We start from the raw sequence: 20246 nt of genomic DNA on the forward strand, positions 1-20246 counted from the left end.
TCTCTAATTTCATTAGACTACATTCATATCGCGGAATATCTTAGCATATAGGTACCGCAATTTTATTTCGCACATGTTGATCATCATAAGAAGGAATGTAAACATCCATAACCATTCAATTCATGCCCTGCCTTTTACTCACCAATTTACATTTTAACTGCATTTTTTATGATAGCCGTAAACTAATATCAGTTTTATGGCAATGTTAAGGAGCATACTTAAGTTAAAATATCATGAGCCTAATGAAGACATCAGACATTTAAAATACTATTAACGTCTATATTATTTAAAATGCTCTTTATCACATAACAAGCCTAAACCACGAGCGTAGAAAAGAAAAGCAGAAGTACCATTATATGATGTTCAAAGCGGTATTATAATAATAGCTTTTTGTAAAAACAAAAATACATAAAAGTGTGCCAGTTGATCATTTTTACATGGCATACCTCCCTCCCTCTCATTCTATAAGCGGACCCGTCATTTTGTGTTTATTATCGCCTGAATGGAGATTGGGGCTATTAAAATACGAGTGAGTCCCTTTAACGAGCTCATAAACTCATCCCTCGCAGCACGCCGAGAGGAGAGCACAGTGAGGCAATAATTCTCACATCACGCCTCTACCTTCATTAATTCCTCATTGGAATTTAATTAACTTTAAGGTTATGTGGAACTTTATAGGTTGTGCTGAACAGGATATTAAAAGAGGCGTGGTTAAAGGGGGACAGGGGAGTCACAGCTTTTGATTTGCATACACAAAAGAGATGTAGCAATGAAAGAATAAAAATATTGCATAAAAGGGTGATACTATAATATGAGACTCCTCCATGATACATAATTCCTGAGCTGAACGTCTGGAGTATGATACTTATTTTCTAATTTAGTGCTATTATGCTCTATGCCGGGAGTGACCAAGGACATGTTCAGTTCACCTGGTGTGGGTTTTCTATTTGACGCCCATGGGTGACCTCCACATCTGGATGTGGGGGAAAATGATGATTATGATGATGATGATGATGATGTAGGCAGAGAGTGGAACCTGGTGGGATTGCGGGAAATATACTTTCCGATGAAGCTGAAAAGGAAGCGGTATTTTTACGTCGTAGACCTCTGAATGTACCTGTTAGGTACATTTGTTCTCAGCTACGTCGAACCATCTTGGTGTCCTGCGAATCGAAGTGGCTAGCTATCCGAACTCCCAACAAGCCGAGAGCAATTTAGAAGACACCTACCGTGTGGCGGTCCTCTTTCCGCCCTTCACGGAGGGAGTTCCCTTGTTCTTGTAAGGCCGACTTCACCGTGGTTCACATCCTCACAGAGTGCGCCGATTCATCTGGTCTAAGACGGAACCTCGGCCTGCAGGAGACTAGCCGATGACGCGACTACTGCTGATCTTGTTATTCGCTATATGTGTGAGAGTGGATTAATCAAGGGTATGTACATTTTAAGTGTTCTGTTACTCAGCGAACTTATGTTCCCTTTTGGTTCGTTAAAGACCTTTCAGACTTAATACAATACTTTTTGTTTTATTTTGTAATTCATTTTGGAAATCCTTCGTTGAATAAATAATTTTGTTCAAAAACCACCACCACCACCATCACTACCACCACTGAAATCCAGTATCAGTACATTGCCGACTTCTCTGGGATAACACCAAGGGGTCTGCTCAAAGATTTACGTCACCATCCGATAGACGAATCCCCATCACTAGCGTCGTATGGCAATGTTAAGTAGCATACGTAGGTTAAAATATCATGAGCCTAATATGCACAGGGGAGAGGTTTGTAACTACATCCAGGATTTTGTCATGCTATCTGGTGATTAGCTTTTTTTCTTTTTTGCTAGTAGCTTTACGTCGCACCGACTCAGATAGGTCTTATGGCGACGATCTTTGGTGATTAGAAACTGTGCACCATCACATCTCCTACTCTGCACCAACATTCTGATAGTGACATTTTTTCCACCAACGGGGTTCGAACCGGCTAACCACGGTGTTCAGACCATGCAGACTTGATCCCGTAACGGTCATAGCCGCCAAGTGAGCTTGCATATAATGTATGCTCTTCATCTTTGGGATCACGATGAATCGTTCATTTTCTATATATATATAAAATAAGCCGTAGTGCAACGGTCTATTGGTCTGCCCAGCCAGATTAAACGCAGATTTTGGAGTGCCACGTGGTCAGTGTAATGCCTTCGACAGCCGTATTGCTTGTCTTTCGTAGTCGGGCCGCTGGCTCTTATACACAACCTGCTATGACTGGCGACGGTAGAATTTATCCACGCTATCCCCTGCCCGTTATAAAATGCATTTTAAAGTGGACCGAGGGGCGTTCATCTTCGGAGCATGAGTTGGTGACCATGGGTCTCCTAGAGGAGTCCGGCGTTGCTTCCACTTACTAGTGTCAGACTTCTCGCCTTCATCTTTCCTATCCGACCTGTCTTGGTCAACTCTTGTTCTTTTCCGACCCCGAAGATATCAGGTATGCGAGACCTAGAGACCCTCGTGGTCTTTCGCTTTCTTTTACCGCTACCTTCAGTCTTCGAAGTATCAGTACTCTCTTCTGGTTAGCGTCAATAGAGAATGCTTGCCCCGTTGTGTTTCCTCTTAAAATAATCACCATCAACCACCAATCACCCTTCTCTTAGGAAAGAGTATTAAACGATGGTACTCATAAGGCATAACGTCGATGTGATTGGAAACCAGCGAAATTACGACAGAACGTATCAATCAACTAACACCTCTACTAAATTACATTTTCAGACTGCCCATTGAAATGTTATCTATTTCAAGGAGACGACAAAAACAAACAAAAGTAATCTATTTTGAGCAGGTTAGAAAAACAAACAAATCCTCTATTTCGAGGGGACTACGAACAAACAAACAAACGAACAAACAAACAAATATTTTTTTTTGCTAGGGTCTTTACGTCGCACCGACACAGATAGGTCTTATGACGACGATGGGATAGGAAAGGCCTAGGAGTTGGAAGGAAGCGGCCGTGGCCTTAATTAAGGTACAGCCCCAGCATTTGCCTGGTGTGAAAATGGGAAACCACGGAAAACCATTTTCAGGGCTGCCGATTGTGGGATTCGAACCTACTATCTCCCGGATGCAAGCTCACAGCCGCGCGCCTCTACGCGCACGGCCAACTCGCCCGGTAACAAACAAATAAACAAACAAACAAAAAACAGTTCCATGAAATGTCGTATGGCTTTTAGTGCCGGGATATCCCAGAAAGGGTTCGACTAGCCAGGTGCAGGTCTTTCTATTTGACGCCCGTAGGCAACCTTCGCGTCATGATGAGGATGAAAATGATGATGAAGACAACACATACACCCAGCCCCCGTGCCATTAATTAACCAATTAAGGTTAAAATCACCGACCCGGCCGGGAATCGAACCCGGGACCGTCTGAACCGAAGGCCAGTACGCTGACCGTTCAGCCAACGAGTCGGACAACAGTTCTATGAAACCTCCAGACTAGTTTACACGACGACACTAGGTTTCAAAAGAAAATTTTGTAACGGGTAATGCGCGTGCAATAATTGCAGTTGCGACACTAACAAGGAGAGGCCACCATACACAGGGTGTACCATAACTATACCGTAAAAGATCAGGGATGCTCTTCGTGTTATGTTAAGGACGATGGTGTAATCGGATTGGCGAAAAAAAAATTATTTTCGGGAAAACGAGGTTATTTTGTTACTTCCGGGCGAACGATTCAAATTGACGCACTCGACGTATTTGATATGCGAGAGAGACAGTCGTGCCTGTAGCTGTGCGTCAGACGAGGGGAAGTGGGAAGTGGGAGACAGAGGTAATGCGCTACACACCACACATCCTGAACAGTGTCCAAATGTCGCTACTACATCGTTGTGAACTGTGCATCAAAGTAGGAGGGTACATATTGAATATTTACTGTAAACAAACCATTGGGCGTACTGTTTCCTTCGTTCAGTACTTCATTCCATTTACAATGTGGTGAGTGAAGGAATACTCAACCGTGGGAGGGGAGGGGGCGCAGCGTTGCATATTCGAGCATGTTAAATAATGGAGAATGTTACTGCGACCACGGCGATGTGTACTTGTACTGTGAGTGCAATTACGGCTGTTTAATAAACAATCTGTGAATATTGCCTGTAAGAGACGAGGACAATCCTGTGCGAGTCGAACGAGGAAACTTGTGCATACGCGAAGAGCATTATCTCTGTCTACAGCATACACCCCAATTCCTCTCTCTCCCCTTCTCTTCCCTGAAGCGAGGCAGCGGTTTGCGCTCTGATATAGCATATACGGCGAGTTTGTCAATTTTGAATCGCGACCCCTGAAGTAATAAAGTAACCTAATTTTTGGAAAATAAAAAAAATCTCCACCAATCTGATGACACCATCGTTCTCAATATAACGCGAAGAGCATCACTGCTTTCTTGTCGGTATAGTTATTGTTACGGGGTTACCCGTGGAGCAGAAAGAGGTTAAAGAAGGTGCGGGGTGAATGGGTCTATCTACAATATCAAGAATTGAATTAAAATTGTAAAAGGTTATATTTTTCTTTTAGAACTTCAAACGTAACAACCTTTCACTGAGTGAACACAATAATATATCAGGTACAATGACAATCTTGAAACAAGTCAACGAAAATACAAAATTAGTGAATCCTACAGGTCCTGGGCTTCAAGCCCCTGGCTTTAAAATTATTGAGCTCCCAGCTCAAATTTACAAAAGACCACAAATTTATTACAAGGGCAGAAATCCCCTAATTCACAGAGCGCTTGCTCCTTGAATACAATATCTGGCCTTCCAGAGGCACTCTTTACAGTTACGAAACTTTGAAAAAGAGCTAACAGGCTCTCAGTTTTCCAAGCCGACACAACTTACAATTTGAAAATAACTTTATGCAGGAGTATTTAATACCCAACCTACGGGGCCTTCATGAAAACAGAACAGGTTAAATAATTGGCCCAAACACAAAAGGAATGGAGGCGTACACAGCGCTCCAAGATAATGAAAAATTAAAACCTACAGGGCTCTAGGCCGATGAAACAGGGGCTATTTCCAAACTACTGAGGTGACTCGTATAGAAATTACTTTACCACATTACAGAATGAAAAACAGTTATAAAACGTAGTCAATTCAAACCAAGATGAAGGGGAGCTCGATAGGGTAATTCACTCTCTATCCCCGATTTACAATTAAAGGGTTTACGAAGTTTTTACATTAGCCGAAAGATGGTTTACATTTTAGAAAAGTGGGTTACATAGTTAACGATTCGGACCTTTCCCTCGGATTAAACTGCGGAGGTAGCAAGAAAGACTAAAGTTATGTGGCCATGTTCTAGCTGCCGACGAAAGAGGCCGCCCGCCTGCTGCTTAACACACACACTGAGATAGACGTTGATCAATTGGCCAAGAAATGTGAAAAGCCGCAGTTTATAAACCCTCAGGGAGGGTTCGAGATCATTCAAGACTAAACCAGCCACACCCTCTCAATTGGTTAATCTTAAAGTTACACTCAGAATCGAACAAGAAGCCTGTGATAGGTTGAACATTAATTACAGAAATTTTTCATTGGCCAGATTCAAAACTGGCGGAAGGAAAGGGAACTATTGCCAACCCAAAAATAAATTAAAAATAAATTAACATCAATCAGTTACAAAACTTAGAAATACAAAACTTCTTTAAATTATAAGTTCTTACTCTTTGCACCAGGGTGCATGATCATAGTTTTTTGGTAGTGTGATCTGTGGAAAAATGTCCAAACTTCTTGATGTATAGCAAACAAAACTAGGAGAAATTCAGTCAGTTTAGGAAACTTCGCAATAACAAAATTACTCAATATTTTAGTGGTGACATCTTCTGAGTAAAGTTCCAAGTTGGTGTAGTTTCAGTTTCACTGTTTTACCAATAGAGGAGTTCATTTAAGCGCTAATTTTGAATGCGCGGCGTTAGGGTGTACCTCGCGGTACAGTTATGATACACCATGTAGATAGGGTATCATGAAACTTGACACAACGATACCGAATGACGTAGCACCTTCGAAGTCGAGGCCACTACCCAACAGTGTGCAAGCAATTAACGTACAGATAGGTTGCCATATAACTAGTAACCACGGCGCATACTACTCTATGCACATAACTAAACATCGTGCGCTGCATCCAGTGGTTAAAATGCAGAAATGAAATGTCGTATGGCTTTTAGTGCCGGGATATCCCAGGACGGGTTCGGCTCGCCAAGTGCAGGTCTTTCTATTTGACTCCCGTAGGCGACCTGCGCGGCGTGATGAGGATGAAATGATGATGAAGATAACACATACACCCTGCCCCCGTGCCATTGGAATTAACCAATTAAGGTTAAAATCCCCGACCCGGCCGGGAATCGAACCCGGGACCCTCTGACCCTAAGGCCAGTACGCTGACCGTTCAACCAACGAGTCGGACGTTAAAATGCAGAGCTAAAAAATGAGGGATTCCAAGTTCAAACCCCAATACAGTCGTTTCTTTTAGGTTTGTGTAACATCATATCATGCAGAAATTTTGAAACTGGGAATATATATTGTAATGAAAGACATGCACGAGTGTTGAGGCGTTAGTCACGGCAACTATTTTTTTCCCTCACATTTGCACGGTGGTCATATGCTCTAGAAAGCATGACACTCATAGTACATGGCTGCTGCACGAGATGACAGTGCGTTAGACAGGTACCACGCAGAGGGTGATGAGACTGCGGTAGAGAGTCAGGCTCCATGAAGAATAGATGTGACGAGGCAACTTCAGCGCTGAAGGTGGAAAGTACTAGAACACCCGCCATACTCACCGGACCTGTCTCCGTGCGATTTTGACCTCATCCCCAAAGTGAAATAATCATTGCATGGGAGATGGTTTGTGACACTACAGAACATTACCAACGCTGTGAAACATGTGACGGCAACATTCACACATGGTCAGGTGACTGATATCCGACGTTCCCCGCATCATTGGCAACGTGATGTGGACAATGTCGGGGACTACTCTGAGGGTTTACCGTAAATGTTACTGTACTATCTGCAAAGCAAACCAAAGTCACCTCCGTACAGGCCACGAAGGCCCTTGAAGGAGTGTAAGGTAAAGGCTTCCACCATTGTTAACCTCGGCACGTGATGGGGTAGAGTGTTAAGCTCTATGCCCGGCCGCCTTTGCCCCCAGGAAATAACCTGTTACTCATTTTTGGTGTAGGCTGAGTGAACCTCAGGACCATATGCACCTCCGGAAGTGGAAATCTCGTTTCTTAAATTTTACGACTTCCTGACGGGGATTCGGACCCACGTCCTTCCGGGCGAACCGAGCACGCCTTTACCGCCTCGGCCAGGCAGCCCCTGTACTATCTGAGAATAACCATTATGTAGCACAAGGATTCTATGGCTGACAGTTTCCTATACCTGGTAAACCTACGCGGCGTTATTCGTGTATTCCACAGCACCTTACGCTCGCCACTCCCATCTGCATATTTCCATTTGTCTGTTAGATTCCGCATTCGTTAGATTCGTTAGATTCGCATTCCGCACTCGTTTTGTTGTGAATATCAGAATATTGAAGTTCACAATGCGGGAGATTTATGAACAGACGTAAACGATTATTGTTACATGAGAGAATTAATGATAAAGGTTCAGTACGTCATGTGCGACATATACCATCATTGCAATTTGCTAGTAACAAACAGCAGCTTAATGTGCATGCTGACTGCTATTCGTTGCACATGTTTGTTATTTACGTGTTTCTATGATGCATACCTTCCAGTAACATGCAGACTAATCTGCTGCTTGTTGCTTGCAAACTGGAATGATGATATGTTGCACATGCTCTGTACTTTATCATTATTTCATGTAGAAATAATCGTTCACATCTGTTTATAGTCCTGCTCTATGGCTAAGTGGTTAGCGTGCTGGCTTTTGGTCCAAGGAGCCCCGGTTCGATTACCGGCTGGGTCGGGGAATTTAACCCGTATTGGTTGCTTCCGATGGCTTGGGGGCTGGGTATGTGCCAATTTCAGAAGTAGAATTCATCAAAGGAAGGGACACATCCCTTAAAAAAAAAAAATGGTATTTGTTAGGGGCATCGACCCATGTGGATCGTTTGCTCCTACTGGCATCATATTGTATGAACCTGCGTGTAATTGGAATGGCGGCAGTGTGGAATGTTGTGTGTGATGAAAGGAAGAGTAAGGACGTCACAAACACCCAGTCCCCAGGCCAGGGATATTAATAATTACAATTAAAAACCCCTGAACCGGCCGGGAATGGAACCCGGGCCGCCGGGTGACAGGCGGACACGTTGCCCCCTACACCGTGGGGCGGGACGGGACACATCCTTACAGACGCGTAGGTCGCCTATAGGCGTTAGCTCGAAGGACTTGAACCAGGCCTCTTCGGAGGCCACATTCCCCTGTGGGTGGGGGCCGTAGAATAACACCCACGTCCCTGCCTGTCGTAAGAGACGACTGAAAGGGGTACCGGGGGTTCTCAACTTGGGAGCGTCGTTTAGTGACCATGGGCCCCTTAGCTGGGTCCTGGCGTTGTTGCCACTTACTTGTGCCAGGCTCTTCACTTTCATCTATCCTGTCCGACCTCCCTTGGTTAATTCTTGTTCTTTCCCGACCCCGACGGTGTTAGAGTACCCGAGGCCTCTACCGGGCGAGCTGGCCGTGAGGTTAGCGGTGCGCAGCTGTGAGCTTGCATCCGGGAGATAGTGGGTTCGAGCCTCACTGTCGGCAGCCCTGAAGATGGTTTTCCGTGGTTTCCCATTATCACACCAGGGAAATGCTGGGGTTTTACCTTAATTAAGCCCACGGCCACTTCCTTCCCACTCCTAGGTCTTTCCTATCCCATCGTCGCCATAATACCTATCTGTGTCGGTGTCTTTCATTTTCACGCCCTTTGTGGCCCGTGTCTTTCTTTGGCCGATACCTTTATTTTTCGAAGTGTCGGATCTCTTCCATTTTCCCTTTGATTAGTGTTATATAGAGAATGGTTGCCAAGTTATACTTCCTCTTAAAACAATAATCACCGCCATCACCATCACTTGGAGGCTACAACCAAATTATTATTATGATTATTATTTTTTAAATGAAAAAGTCTGGCCTAGGAAAAGATTCGCCAATTCGAAATTCTTACTTTTACAGGAGAGAGAGTAAAACGCGTTCCGAGTGAAAAATATAGATTTATTGTTCTCCATTTGTCAGATCAAACTTTAAACTATGCGAGGACAACGCCATCAATGTGGATTCTGTTGACAATACATTGGACATGTTATTTTTGTAAAGGACTGTATGATTCTGAAATAGACCGCCAATTCGTAATGGATATTTCTGGACTTCAGATATAAGACATATCAGTAACTTTTATGAGAGCAGAAAGAAGCTGCCAAGGCGCATTTTTTGCTACCTTTAGGGCAGGTGGAATCGACAGTTCTGACCTGATAAACTCTCGTAAAGACCAATACTGTTGTAGGCTCACTGGACAAGAAAAAGAGTCACCTCTGGGGAAATCATAACAAGCATAATTTAATACCGTGTTACTCCGTCTCTGGACTTTATAACCACCTGCATTCGGTTAGGAAGTGGATCCACAAAGTTGTGAAGGTATGTCGCATCCAGGTTAAGCCACTCGCTGAGGATTTGATCGCTCATTTCCACCAAATTACGGGGATGCTTGTGTTGACATGTTACCCGCTGTTCCAACAGTTTCCCATGGATTTTCAATGGGGTTCAAGTCAGGTGATTTTGCAGGCCAATTGAGATGTAATAGGGCGGGGGAGTGTTCATAAAGGCTGTCACATATACGTCCAACCCGATGAACTTTGCTGTCTTCATCTTGAAAAATCGGGGTCAATGGCATACTCATCATGCAGATGTTGACTGAAAGGCAACACCTGATCATTCAGAATGTTTAAATAAACATGCTGGTTCATGTTAGTGGTCATCTCAGTTAGCGGGCCTAATTCATGATACGAAAAGGCTTCCCGAAACATCACAGATCCACCTCCGGCTTGAATTTGACCTTGCACACATCCAGGATGAAATGCTTCATTTAGTCTTCGGTGCACTCGACGACGTGCATCATTGGAATACAGGCAAAAAGGTGATTCGTGAGACCACGTTACGTTCCGCCAGATAGCTAGTGTCCACGTTCGATGAAGATGCGCAGCTTGATGCGCCTGTGTGAGCAATGGCCTCTTGCGAGGTGATCTGCTCCAAATGTTCATTGCATGGAGTTCCCGTCGCAATGTTATCTCGCTAACAGCTTGGGATGGATCTTCATTCATTGACTGCAGTAATTAATGTCGGGTTTGGAAGCGATTTTGATTCACAAGCCGTGAAACGCGTCTCCGGTCCCTCTCAGTCAGGATCTTTCTCCAACCACAATTCTGACGTTGTGTTTCGTGACCTCTTGTAGTACACCATTGCTTGTAGACACGTTAAAGAGTCCGCTGAGAAACACCAACAAATCCAGCAACTTCACGCACCGTATGGCCATGGGCAAGGCCAAACACGATTGCCCGTTTTCGCCACTCTGTCATATCCTTACATCTAACCATGTAGACATACACTGTTCGCTTGAAACATCAATGTCTCGCTGATCGCTATTGCTTAATGTTCATGTAGAGGCAGTGTGTGTGCGGTTGAATAGGGACTCGTTCGCTGCGCCATCTGTACAGGCTTAACGAGCCATCTGTGCGTGAGGATGACTAATATTTTGGCCGATGAGCTTATGATCCCTTACCATTGTTTATCGCTGCTTCTCTTAGCACATACAATAATATCTCACACCTTATCTTCATTATTGCGAAACAAACAATAGTTTACCCATAAGAAGATACGACCAAAACAAGTCAAATACGATGAAAATTCCAAAATCGTCACACTTGCGTTTACGATAGCTTATCTCTGCCCGCCTCTGTGGTGTAGTGGTTAGTGTGATTAGCTGCCACCCCCGAAGGCCCGGGTTCGATTCCCGGCTCTGCCACGAAATTTGAAAAGTGGTACGTGGGCTGGAACGGGGTCCACTCAGCCTCGGGAGGTCAACTGAGTAGAGTTGGGTTCGATTTCCACCTCAGCCATTCTGAAAGTGGTTTTCCGTGGTTTCCCACTTCTCCTCCAGGCAAATACCGGGATGGTACCTAACTTAGGGCCACGGCCGCTTCCTTCCCTCTTCCTTGTCTATCCCCTCCAATCTTCCTATCCTCCCACAAGGTCCCTGTTCAGCATAACACTTGAGGCCGCTTGGGCGAGATACTGGACATCCTCCCCAGTTGTATCCCCAACCCACAGTCTGAAGCTCCAGGACACTGCCCTTGAGGCGGTGGAGGTGGAATCCCTCGCTGAGTCGGAGGGAAAAACCGACCCTGGAGGGTTAAACAGGTAAAGAAGAAGAAGCTTATCTCTGACGTCCAAAATTAACACTGCCGAATTGGCGTGGAAGTTTTTGGAATCGTGTTTCGAATACTCTCAAACAGCAAAACTTTCTCATTCCAGAGTCTCCCGTCATGAAAAAAAAAGGAACCAGTGCTATCACAACTATGCTTCATTAATTTCTGCAGAACTAAGGCTATGCAGAAACTTATATCTCTTTGCAGATCAGTATCAGTTCAATGTAGTGAAGATAATGCACATTTATTATTATTATTATTATTATTATTATTATTATTATTATTATTATTGTTGTTGTTGTTGTTGTTGTTTTTACGTCCCACTAACTACTTTATTTTTACAATTTGCTTTACTTCGCACCGACGCAGACAGGTCTTACGGCAACGATGGGATAGGAAACGGCTGGGCGTTTGAAGGAAATAACCGTGGCTTTGATTAAGGTACAGCACCAGCATTTGCCCGGTGTGAAAATAAGAATCTATGGAAAACCATATTCAGGGCTGTCGACAGTGGGATTCGAACCCACTATCTCCCAATGCAAGCTGACAACTACGTGACGCAAACTGCGTAGCCACTAACTACTTTTACGGTTTTCGGAGAATTATTATTAAATTACAGTATAATTTTGTGACAGAACTTACTAAATGTGTTTTGTGGGCTTATAACATTTGTAGCACCAATTGAGTTTATTGAAAACTTCAACAAAAATTTTCTAATATTTTGTAAGGTAATAATTAATATAGTCCGCCTCTGTGGTGTAGTGGTTAGAGTGATTAGCTGTCACCCCCGGAGGCCCGGGTTCGATTTCCGGCTCTGCAATGAAATTTGAAAAGTGGTACGAGGGCTGGAACTGGGTCCACTCAGCCTCGGGAGGTCAACTGAGTAGAGGGGGGTTCGATTCCATCCTCAGCCATCCTGGAAGTGGTTTTCCGTGGTTTCCCATTTCTCCTCGAGGCAAATGCCTGGATTGTACCTAACTTACGGCCATGGCCGCTTCCTTCCCACTTCCTTGTCTATCCCTTTCAATCTTCCCATCTTCCGACAAAGCCCCTGTTCAGCATAGCAGGTGGGAGAAGTACTGGTCATTCTCCCCAGTTGTTTCCCCGACCCAAAGTCTCACGCTACAGGACACTACCCTTGAAGCGGTAGAGGTGGGATCCCTCGCTGAGTCCGGGGGGAAAGAAGAAGAGGAATATAGCTTAACTTTAAAACCATTTTCCGTGAAACTACCAGTTTTGTAATTTTTAGAGAATATTCGTTAGGCTGAACTAAACACAAGTGATAAGTAACCACACGGTTAGTTTACTGTAATGTGCGGTTACGCCGCCTGTCCGATCCGTTTTAGAAAATGTTTCTGTGAATATTCAAGTGTCATTTGTGTGAGGTGTGACAGTTACCCTCCTCAGAACCACAGGAAATTGAAAACATAATTAAACATTATCATTGGGAATTTATTTGCATTATGTTTAAGAAATAACAACAAAATATGTATTACGAAAGTCTGAAATAATTTTGACGGAAAAATGGCATGTCCCCTGTAGGGAACATTGGGCTTTAAGCTGTGAGATCCAAGTGTTAATCAGTAATCACCTTTTTCGTCCGAAATTTTGTTACAATGCTACACTTTATCTAACAATCACACTTGCGTTTCAATGCATTTCAAGATACAGCTTGAAGCAGTTTCGTCCTGTAACCAAACACAAATGCACCTTGCAAGTAGTACACGTTACTCCCGCCTTCCTGCTCTGGCAAATTGGTAGGCGGGTCTGGTTACTTTCTTCCTCACTGGTGCCATCCAAAACAATTTGTGACTCATTTTCACAATGCAGAAGGCTATCAGCAACGGACTTCTTGAAGTCCAATAATCCATATTTGTTCTTCTTGGGAGTTTCCCTGGTCTTTTCATACCTTCTCATTTCAATCCACCGTGCTGCAATTGCGAAGTCCAACATATCGTCGCTTCACCGGTAAAAGGTTGTAATCCACAAAGCTCTTCCTATCGATTATTCTCCTTAAGACTGGCCACGCCTCCCAGCCACGTATGGATATGCAGCCCATCAGAACAATGTCCGTTGTGTTCGTTTTCCTATGCCGACGAGTAACCGAAAATGAACCTAACATGCATTATACAATAGGAGTGCGTAATGCAAGCATACAATCGTATAGTACAGTGCAGTACGGTTAATTTTCCTTTACACATGGGCATAGGAAAATGAACACAACAAAATTTGTTGTGATGGACTGCATAACCATATGTGGCTGGGAGGCGTGACCAGTCTTAAGGAGAATAATCGATAGGAAGAGCTTTGTGGATTACAACCTTTTACCGGTGAAGCGACGATATGCATAATAAGTCTAACAGTCTACTTTCTTGTCCTGTTCATGATCTTGTAGAATGCAATTATTCTGTTGAAGAGGTCAACACCACCCATTTTACACTTATAATTCTTCACATTCAGTGGTCAGTTGATTTTGATACGCCTTTTTTCTTCTTTTCCTACACCAATGGAGATACTCATCAGATGGTTTCCGATGCTTCTTTTGAGGATGCCGAGGTTACAGATTTATTGTCAAACCACTTTACAGTTGCCACCCTTCCATCACTACGTGCCATTTTATTTGTTGTTCCTCCACCTTCCTGTTTCATCTGCTTGTCTGTCTTCGGACGATCTCCTTCAGGCATTCGGTTGTTCTAAATTGTTCCCGTAGCTTACAGTTTTCTTTCTGAATGGAGAAGGTCTAGAAGGAAATTGGGGTAAAATAGAGATCCATGTACACTCTAGTCTTCTCACTCACAAGTTCATAAAACTTTAGTGGAAAATATTTCATGACATAATCAAAACATCTGGCTGATACTCTGCAGCAGGAGGAAGAGTTTCAAAATCCTCGGTATGCTTCCTACGAACCAGCTGTGTTTCGTTAGCGTAAGAGACGTCGTGGACTTGAGCTTCACTATTCTCTTCACCCTCTTCTTCTTCTCCTTCTTCTTCAGTGGAAGAAGAGTCCGACTGTTGAAGTGATTGAAGTGTAAGGTCTGTTTCTTCTCTCCATATTCTTCACCGTCCGAAATATCAATGATACATTAGAGTTTCACTGATATCCTTATCCGACAAGCCTAAAGAACGACGAAACACATGATAAAATATTATAATAAATGAGGTTATCACACACACACACACACATCCAACATACACACACACACTGCTCATAGCCCATAATTCTCTCCAACCAGACACAAAACAAAGAATACATGTTCACTATATTAACAGAGGCCAAGACTCAACGTCCCCTATAGGGGGTTCAAAACTTAACATGTACTAGTTCCAAAGTAAGGTTTAGTATCAATTATATTACTGCCAATGTATATTCCACCAACACTGATAAGGTGATTTTCGTTACCATAAATTAATACTCAATAATGTGAAGTACAGAAAATGTTACACTTACATCTGCTCGCAGCATATGCTCGGACAGCAGACATTTCTTCTGAACTGGGAGTGTTACCACCCAACAATCGTCAACACTTGGCGCTCAAGTACTGCTCTCTTACAGGGCTGCATTCATTAGAAAAACAACAATGCAAGAACACAACAGTAGAGGTAGAAAGAATCACAAGGAATTTCAAAATTAAATGTCCCCTATAGAGGACAGCGGGTCTGAGAAGGAAGTGAAATACATCAGGTAAGATATTTACAAACTAAAACTCTAAATTACGAGGACTGATTACCTGCAAATTATTTAAGTTCACCACAACCATAGTTTTGTATAACTCAGGTGTTTTGGGATAAAAAATAGAACACATAACAGAAACTTAAAAAAATTGTAGACGAACAATGGGAATGGATATGTGGTTGTTAATTAACTAAATTAACTAATTCACCATTTTGCTTTGCCGGGCTGAGTGGCTCAGACGGTTTAGGCACTGGACTTCTGACCCCAACTTAGCACGTTCGATCCTGGTTCAGTCCGGTGGTATTTGAAGGTGCTCAAATATGTTAGCCTAGTGCCGGTAGATTTAATAGCACGTAAAAAAAGAACTCCTGTGGGTCAAAAATCCGGTAGCTCGGCGTCTCCGAAAACCGTAAAGGTTGTTAGCGGGACGTAAAGCAAAATAACATTAATATTATCATTTCGCTTCCTGTGTATTTTGTTAGGTAGGTAAGAGACTAAGTCCTAAAACATTGTGCCCCATATTGTATGATCCCCACGAACCGCCCCTGGCTGGTTCGAGGTCCACTCAGCCTACGTTATTACAACTGAGGAGTTATTTGAAGGTGAGATGGCGACCCCAGTCTAGAAAGCCAAGAATAAAGGCCGAGAGCATTCGTCGTGCCGACCACACGACACCTCGTAATCTGCAGACCTTCGGGCTAAGTAGCGGTCGCTTGATAGGCCACGGCACTTAGAAGCTGTTGCGTCATGTTTTTTGCTTGTTTGGAATGTATTCTTGCATGCCACCCGGGAAAGCCATTGTTGACAGAAGTTCATAGGAAAAGTTGAAGGATTTTTTTTGCTAGGGGCTTTACGTCGCACCGACACAGATAGGTCTTATGGCGACGATGGGATAGGAAAGACCTAGGAGTTGGAAGGAAGCGGCCGTGGCCATAATTAAGGTACAGCCCCAGCATTTGCCTGGTGTGAAAATGGGAAACCACGGAAAACCATCTTCAGGGCTGCCGATAGTGGGATTCGAACCTACTATCTCCCGGATGCAAGCTTACAGCCGCGCGCCTCTACGAGCACGGCCAACTCGCCCGGTAGTTGAAGGATTTGGTGCCATTATATATTATTATACTCATCTAGGAGTAAAATAAAGTACAATGTATATATAGACATGATATAGGCTTTTGGGCTTATGCCGTGTCAAGAAAATAAGGTGAAATTCTTGTTTCGCAGAGAACTGTGCTCCGCGTCATCAGAAGAAAATATCGACTGTCCACGAGAAAGGGTTCTTAAACAATGAGCTTTAGAATTTGGACGTTATTGTTATTTCGTCTCGGTGTTTTCCAAATTCGTACGTTCCTCATCGCCAGATGTTTCATTCCAGGCTTGTGTCAATATCATACACCTTTCAATGTCAAATGTTATGTACACATGTTATGTGACCCTCTTAGACTGATTATGATGGTTCCGTCAGCTTCCGCTTCGAACGCTAGCGGTGTACCGCCTCCAGGGAGCCATCTGGTGACGGATGAACGTACCATTTCCACTTCTATTATAGAAGGAAAAGTTAAAAAAAAAATTAGTAATATATATGAAGTGTGGAGTTCGAACCCCGCTGTTGATAGCCCTGAAGAATGTTCTTCGTGATTTTCTATTTTCACACCAGGAAAATGAGCTGTATCTTCATTAAGTCCAAGGTCACTTTCTTCACATTCTTAGTATTTCCCTATTCCATCGTCAAAATACCTATCTGTGTCAGTGCGACGTAGAGCAAACTGTAAAAAAAAAAAGAGAAAAAGAACAATGTCACGCCAGTACATTATATGTGTTTTTCTTAAATACCGTATTTGTTTTACGTCTCCCTGACACAGACAGGTCTTACGGCGACGATGAGATAGGAAAGAGCTGGAACTGGGAAGGAAGTGACAGTGGCCTTAATTAAGGTACAGCCATAGCATTTGCCTGGTGTGAAAATGTGAAACTACAGAAAGCCATTTTCAGGGATGTCGACGGTGGGGTTCGAACCCAGTATCCCCCGAAAGCAAGCTAACAGCTACACGGCCCAAACCGCGCAGCCAAATCATTCGGTCTTGTGTGTTTCTGTGATGGTCGCAGTGCGATGTGTCGTGTGTACATGAAAATATGTATTTAATCCCTGAATTCACCTGTGGGTGGGGACAGTAGAATAACACCCACGGTAGCCTCTGCCTGTCGCAAGAGGCAACTAAACTGGGCTCTGAACTTGGGAGCGTGGGTTGGTAACCACGTGGCCCTTAGCTGAGGCCTGGCATTGCTCCCACTTACTTGCGCCAGGCTCCTCACTTTCATTTATCCTATCGGATCTCCCTTAGTCAACTCTTTACCGGCCCCACCGGTATTACGTGCCGAGGACTAGGGAGTTTCTCATTTCACGCCCTTCGTGACCCTTGTCTTTCTTTGGCAGATACCTTCATTTTCCGAAGTGTCGGGCCCATTCCCTCTGATTAGTGTTATATAGAGGATGGGTGCCTAGTTGTACTTCCTCATAAAACAATAATCACCATCACCACTCAGCCCCTGAACTAGAAGGATTAACCAAGCGCTTCTAAAGCCCCCAATCCGGTCGAGAATTGAATCAATTACTCTATGAATTGAAGGCCACCACCCTGATCAGTCAAGGAGCCGAAGAAATAAATCAATAACTAAATAGGCCTACATTAGAAGCATTGTCTTATGTTACCAATAGTGTAGCCTCTTAAGTATGGCATAGGACATATTTTAGATAAGAATTATGGACGTTTAAATTTAAAACCTTCAGTTCATTCATTAGCTTTTTGTACAAGGTAAAAGAGTGAACTGAAAGTATGTCTTAGTTAAAACAAACTGGCTATAAAAACACTGTCGCAGCGACATGTTAAATGGCTTCCCTGCCTGCCTACCTTCCTTTGCTCGAAAAAGCGGGAGTAGTAAAAAGGGGAAAAAGGAAGAAAAAGAACGGGGAAGGATTAATTTTTCTTTGCACCGTAAGTTAGGTGAGCTATTAGGAGCTACTAAAGCGGTGGTTAGAACTCTGTGTTGGCAGATTAGAACTCGCAACATCCAACTTGTGGAGCTATTTCTGGAGCACGCACATAGCAAGAGTGGGGGCTGAGAGCATCACGAATAGCTTGGGCGTTCCGACATACAAGACCTGCTAGGCATGCGCAGCAAAGTCTAGTCGCAGGGATTATAATCCATTCATCAAGTCATGATACTCTCGTCCGGAATTCCCTTGTCTGCCAAACACGTGAGGCGGCAATAATAAGCAATTGTCTTGGTATTTCGATTGTAAACACAGACAAATAGATCTTTTGATGTTCAATCCAATCTCTCACCACGATTGGTTGATGTTTCAACCTGTAAACACACATCACGGTCAAAACACAGTCGAAACGAAATAGAATACATGGTGGCGTCTGATTTCCAGTGGAGCGGCTGCCAATAGGTATGCAAAGGGTGGTAGACATGTCAGGCTAGAAAACAGTCATGGTTAGGGTCACTGCCTTCGTGAAGTGCATCACGAAGTCAGTGATAGGGTCCAGTAAATTCTTAATAGTTAAACAGGCTATGATACTGCGATTCAGAAGGTGGTGGGGGTAACTATTGTTTAACTCTTTGAAGCACAATAAGCGTATTTGTTGTGAAACTGTCCAGGGTATGTTTATTTCTTCAATATGCACTTACAATATCCATATCATTTCATATCCATTTCCATACCAACAATGGCGATATGGAGACGTATGTGGGTAGTGCTCCGATTAAAATGTATAATTTAGATGTAACGTGTGCTGTTCATTAGCTGTAAACGGTGTCTTCTGCTCCTGTAAGTAGTAAATAACAAATTAATACACTTGGCTCTATATAAAAAGTTATGAGATCAAAATTCGCTTTGTATAGTGACAAACTCATTTTTGGAGCTTATATGATCTCGAAAATGGAAAGTTATTGACAGCGATCATTCTACCAACTTAGCGCATGCTACCACTTTTGAAACGACTTTTTCTCGCAAGGTACAGTTTTAGTTGTTGCCGCTAGATATCTGTGTATACTCCGTGTTACTAAAATTAATTTATCCTAATTGCATGTGACGTATTTCTTGCCGTTACAGCTTTGTTCTTCAATAAACATTTCAGTTGAATAATAAGAACGCACGTTAGGAATTACTTAGGAGTATCCCATAAACCTAAATTATAATGAGAGATTCCTGTGTACGTAATTTGAAACTCCCAAACAAATTAGATGAATCTAATAAATTACAGTGTTCTGAATGTAAAAGAACATCGCATGCTAAGTGTGTAAGCTTGAAGAAAGTGGAAATTGAGCACCTTAGAGCAGTCGGTGGCCAGTGGAATTGTCCAGAATGTTTTTCTAGTAGAAATGAGAAAGCAAAAAATGAAGGCACAGAGACTTTGAAGGAAGGAAGGAAGGAAGGAAGGAAGGAAGGAAGGAAGGAAGGAAGGAAGGAAGGAAGGAAGGGATGTAAGGAAGAAAATAGTGGATTTAAAGAAAGAAATCGAACAAATTAAGGACGCGCAGAAAATTCAGGAAAGGGAAATGGGCAGATCTTTAGAACTATGTCATGAAAAGCTAGGAAGTAACTCTGCTATGACTGCTGAGCATGGGAGAAAATTTGACTTGTTTCTATTCATGATCGAGTCCCTGAAAAATGAAAAGAATGAGATGAACAAAAGGATTGAAAACTTAAGCGAGAGGATTACTGACTGTGAACAATATTCCAGGGTGAATACCTTAGAAATCCATGGAGCTTCTCATCAACAGAACGAAAATGTGAGTGAAAAAGTGGTGGCTGTTTGTAGAGCACTCAATGCCAGTATTGAAGAAACTGGCATTGATGCTTGCCATAGGCTCCCTAACAACAACAGTCCTAAATCCCCTGCCATAATTGTTCGATTTTGCCGTAGGTATTTCAAGGAAGAACTTCTCCGTCAAAGGAGAATAAAAGGAACTTTTCTACACTGGATATTGGCCACACATTCAGTAATTCTATCTATATAAACGAGAGTCTTTGTCCTACTCTTAGGAAACTGTTTTCAAAAGCTAGGGAAGTCAAGATTTCCAAAAATGGATCAGAAACGGAAAAATTTATATGAGGAAAGATGCTGGCTCACAAATAATTAGAATTCAAGGTGAAAGTGATTTAAATAAG

This window comes from Anabrus simplex, chromosome 7 (assembly GCF_040414725.1).
Source record: "Anabrus simplex isolate iqAnaSimp1 chromosome 7, ASM4041472v1, whole genome shotgun sequence".
NCBI lineage: Eukaryota > Metazoa > Arthropoda > Insecta > Orthoptera > Tettigoniidae > Anabrus > Anabrus simplex.